At 33.0% G+C, this 5,044-nt stretch overlaps 1 non-coding gene across 1 annotated transcript; it reads right to left on the reverse strand.

Annotated features, from left to right (window-relative positions):
- Nucleotides 1–4,611: 4,611 nt before the first annotated feature.
- On the reverse strand, nt 4,612–4,718 carry LOC121215034 (small nucleolar RNA R71). Its single transcript, XR_005910770.1, has one exon. It is a non-coding gene; the product is annotated as a small nucleolar RNA R71 (small nucleolar RNA).
- Nucleotides 4,719–5,044: the final 326 nt, after the last annotated feature.

The raw sequence follows: 5,044 nt of genomic DNA on the forward strand, positions 1-5,044 counted from the left end.
TATATGATTTTTCTGATAAACATAATATTGTATGTTTTCCTAATACTAATGATATGTGATATAAGGCGATATTGGTTATGCATGTATTATAAACATGACATTGATTTATTGATATTCTAATTTGCATGTTGAGCATGCTATCATTCTGATTATGATTCGTATGTTAAGCATGCCATTATTCTGATTCTAATTCACATGTTAAACATGCCACTGTGATAAATCGTAATAGGATCTAATTCGCATGTAAAGCATGCCGATTGATTTTTTTTCCTGTATGCCATATCACATACATAGGGTTGGGATAATGTTGTAAGGAGGAAGATTCTAATAGTTTAATAATCTACAATTTATGGTGGCTTGACCATAATATTCTATATCTGCCAGTATATCTGCATTATTTGGTGGCTCGACCACAATATTTTGTTTCTAGTAGCTCGACTGCAATAACTGGTGGCTTGTCCACATTATTGGTGTGTTATTGGATAGACGAATTTTGGGGAACTCATTATGGTATGTAAGGAAGATGGGTAGGAACTGTTTTATGAAAAATCTACACTGTTTCTGAAAAGTGTTGCATTGACATCATCATTAGGCATTATGATAAATGTGATTCTACGGTGGTATATTTATGTATATATGTGATCTGTTAAATTGATGATGTTCTGTATTAATTTCTATTGATATGATTTGTAACCACATTGGGTTTTAAAAAGCTCATCCCTTTATGTTTTTGACTCCTTAGATAATAATCGAGATTAGGATGCGCTCATCTTATGGAGGTGCACTCGAAAATTTTTAGAAAAACTATTATATTTTGGTACTTGATATTTTGGGAATTGTTTTTATTTTATGGACTGTGGCTTGGGACTTTCTTTTGGATTTTGGATTGTTTCGCATGATTTGAATTTTTAAACTATCACTTAAGACGATTTATGAAATTGATAAGTAAAATTGGAGATTTCATAATAAGGCCAAACTCAACTCAACGATTGTATTTTCAAACTCAATACTTCATTTTCGAAACTCAATAGTACCTACTTATTAAATTGAGATTTTACAACATATATTAAACATATAGTTTCAAAATGACGAATGTGTTGTGTTATTTTTACATTGCGACATTTACTTGAATTATGATGTTTTCTGTAAACCATCAATACTTGAGTCTTTTCTAAAGATAAACAATTTTGACAATACTTGGGTTTTCTTAAAGCAAATCAAAATGATGTTTTAAAATGATGATGATTATTAAAGAGAAAATAGTTAAAAGATTTTCTACGCCAACAACATGGCCAATGTGATCTTCGAGATTCGACCATAACGTCTAGGCCGTGTCACATCCCAAAATTCTATTAAATGTTGTTAGTTATTAAACAAGCATGAGAAGTCGTGTAGTGGTTAAGTAGCTTTAGTAACTCATAAAAGACCCAAGTTCTAGCCTCCATAATATCATTTTATTTTTTTTAAATTCAAGCAAAATTTACTCAACCTTTTTCATGCAAAAATCGTCCATCCTTTACATGTAACTCCTACTCATCATTTTTTTCATAACTCCACACTTTGAATTTTGAAAAGATGAAACTCCCAAATTTATTGTGCATTACTCTTCCTAACTCTCTTGTCTCATTTCTTGATTGCTTTGTTGGGAGCTTACCCTTGGTGACCATCCACTCCTCCTTCTCTCACACTCTCATTCTGTTTTCTTTTCATAAATTTTTTCTCTTTTCTCCTCCTTGTGTCGCCCATATTGGTTGCTCCCTCTTGCATTTTTATTTCATTTTTGCCTAATTTTCCATCTTCAACCTTAAACACCACCTAACAACCACCAAATCACCACCGAACCATCACCATACAACCACCACTCCACCACTATTCAACCACCGTAACATCACCACATTAAACTAAACCAATATTCAAATTTCACTACACAAAAACACATTTCTTTACTTGTTCTTTTTATCTTCTATTTGTAATTTCTTTGATTATCTTTTAGAAAACTTCATTTCTTTTCTTCTATCGAAATTTCCAAGTGCTTTTTGGAGTTTTGGAAACACGAAAATTTACACATTTTTACATACTCTTTTTAACTTAAAATCATACAGTTTTGATAAAATTCTTGTAAAAAAAAGTAATTATTTTTTACAAAATAATTAAAGTGCACTTAAAATATGAACATGTTGAATTTTAGTTAATTTTATAATTAATTATGATGAATTTTAGTTATTTTTGACAGATTTGTACAAAGGGCGAAAAATGGATCGGTAGACACTGTTAGAAACACAAAACCGAGAAGAAATTTGAAGTATCAAGGTGAACTAAATTTCAGCCTAAGACGGTCCAAAATTATATGTATGAATTCATAATATAATTAATTTTAATTTATATCTAATTTAATTTGGGTTAATAAATTATTATTAATTAATTATGAAAAAGTGGTCTAGTTGAACTGAACTGACCAAGAAATAGATAGCCCAAAAATAGTCCCAAGAGCTTACCCAAATAAGCTTATTAGATGATTATTTAAGCTTGCAAAGAGGTCTTTGAAGACTTGTTCAAGTTGCATTCAAACCCCTCCACAATTGGTGGCTTTATAGATTTGCCCCAAGCCTAAATTAGCAAAGTTGAAACTATCAACCTTGCAACATGTGTGGCCGGCCAAGGGAGGGCTCTTTGGCTACTAGTTTTAGCTATTTTTAGTAGCCCTCCTCAGCTATAAAAACCCCCTTAGGCTGGTCATTTTAGAAACACACCTCAAGCAATCACATCTTTCCTCTCTTCTCTCCACTTTCTCTCTTCTTTCCATTCCAAAATTTCCTTACTCTTATGCCGATTTCTCCTCTTGGGAAAAGGGCATTCATCAGTTATTTGGATCAACTATTAAGTGTTCATAGTAGCTGGTCGAAGAGGACAACGGAGAAGGATGAACGGAGCAACAAGTCAAGCCGCGGAAAAACACTAGATTTGATTCTTGTTCCCTATCTCTTTAATTTTTGTTGGTGTTATGCTAATCTTATCTATGAATATTTATGTTGTTGGAATGGTTAATTTAATCAATTTATCTTGAATCTAATTCGTGTTAGGTTGATTGCATTTCATTTGTTAAAATTATTGAAATTGCATTTATGTTGTTATAGGCCACGGTAAGATGGTTGATTAAGTAAAATCATGACTAAGTTATTCTTGCATTACAATTGTTAGGTAACTAATGAATTAATTATTTAAGCGGATTGAAATTGTAATTAATGGACACAGTACTTAATCAGTGCATGTTTAATCATCTAAGGTAGCTGAGGGTTAGATTAGCAACGGTATCTAACGATACGTTTGCCTTGCATAACTTGCAATATTATTGTGATTAAAATGTTTCAAGGTAAGGATGCTTTATTACCTCACATAGTCTTTTATGTGCTTATTAAATCGAGCTAATTGTTTGAATTGACATAGGGATATGTACAAGAGAGTATTTCGATTTAATAAGTATGTATATGCAATAACATATTTTCCTATTAAGATCTGTTTAATCGGTTGAATTGCCATAGGGATATAGTCAAGAGATAAATAGATTTTGGTAGGTGAGTATGTTCATAAGTTAGCAAATTACCGAGTTATCGTGAACTTATTCGTAACAATATAAACATGAGTTTAATAATTCTAAGTTAAGAAATGTAATTAATCGAACACAATTATGTCATCTTGATTAAAATCGTATTTTGAAATCGTGCATTTGAGATTTATTTATTTAGTTCACTTAGTTTAAAATTTTAGTTTTTAATCACCCTCTTCAAACAAAATATTTTTCTTCACCAAAGTGTTTTAAATAGCATTCATAAATAATTCTTTTCACAGTCTCTGTGGGTACGATAACTCGGCATTTACTTGTCACTTTATTACTTGTTGCGATTGTATACACTTGCACATTTCCGTCATTCCAAGTTTTTGGTGCCGTTGCCAGGGACTGTGTTTTAAAAAAGTCATTATTTGTGAAGTTGTTAGTTTTGCATTTTGGTTTATTTTTCTGTTCATATTTTAACTTAGTTAATTTTTCTATGATTATTTCAGGTGTTTATGAGTATTTACTGAATCATCGATTTACTCTCGGTAGACCTTGAGATTGAACGAACTTTTCGACAACGAAGAAGACAAGCAAGTAAAAGAAGGACTGAAGAGATGAAATTTGAAAATTTGAATCAAGTAAACGCAGCAAACCTTGCTCAAAATCCTATCGTTATTACTGATGGTAGGGATAGAACTTTGAGACAATATGTCGTGCCAATATTTCAGGATCTTAATTCGGGTATTAGGAGACCCGGAATTGAGGCACAACTGTTTGAGTTGAAGCCAGTCATGTTCCAGATGCTTCAGACAGTGGACCAATTTAGTGGAACACCTACCGAAGATCCTTACCTACACTTAAGACTGTTTATGGAGGTGGGTGATTCTTTCAAGTTAGCCGGAGGACCCGAAGATGCATTACAATTGAAGTTGTTCCCATATTCACTAAGGGATAGAGTTCGAGCTTGGTTGAACTCATTACCACCAAACTCAATTTCAACATGGTAAGAGTTAGCAGAAAAATTCCTTATGAAGTATTTCTCGCCTAGCAAGAGTGCTAAGTTGAGGAACTAAATCACTACTTTCCAACAAATGGATGATGAGTCATTGTATGAGGCATGAGAAAGGTACAAGGAATTATTATGGAAGTGCCCTCATCACGGATTCCCACATTGCTTGCAACTTGAGGCATTTTATAATGGTCTCAATGCTCACACAAGAATGGTAGTAGAGGCTTCTGCTAATGGTGCTCTTCTTTCGAAGTTGAGAAGGAGCCAGCTGACGCTCAAGACTCAGTGGAAGTTCAACCGAGTGTTGAAATTCCAGTCTCACCGAAAATCAAATTTGTAAAATCCGATAAGGTAACTTCTGAACCAGCTAATTCTGATCAACTAATAAGTCCGTTAGATGCATAATTGCCACAGAAAACAAATCAACTAGTTCTAGTAAAGAAACCTCCACCACCTTACCCTCAAAGACTTCAGAAGCAGAA

Source organism: Gossypium hirsutum, chromosome D02 (genome assembly GCF_007990345.1).
Source record: "Gossypium hirsutum isolate 1008001.06 chromosome D02, Gossypium_hirsutum_v2.1, whole genome shotgun sequence".
NCBI classification, from domain to species: domain Eukaryota; kingdom Viridiplantae; phylum Streptophyta; class Magnoliopsida; order Malvales; family Malvaceae; genus Gossypium; species Gossypium hirsutum.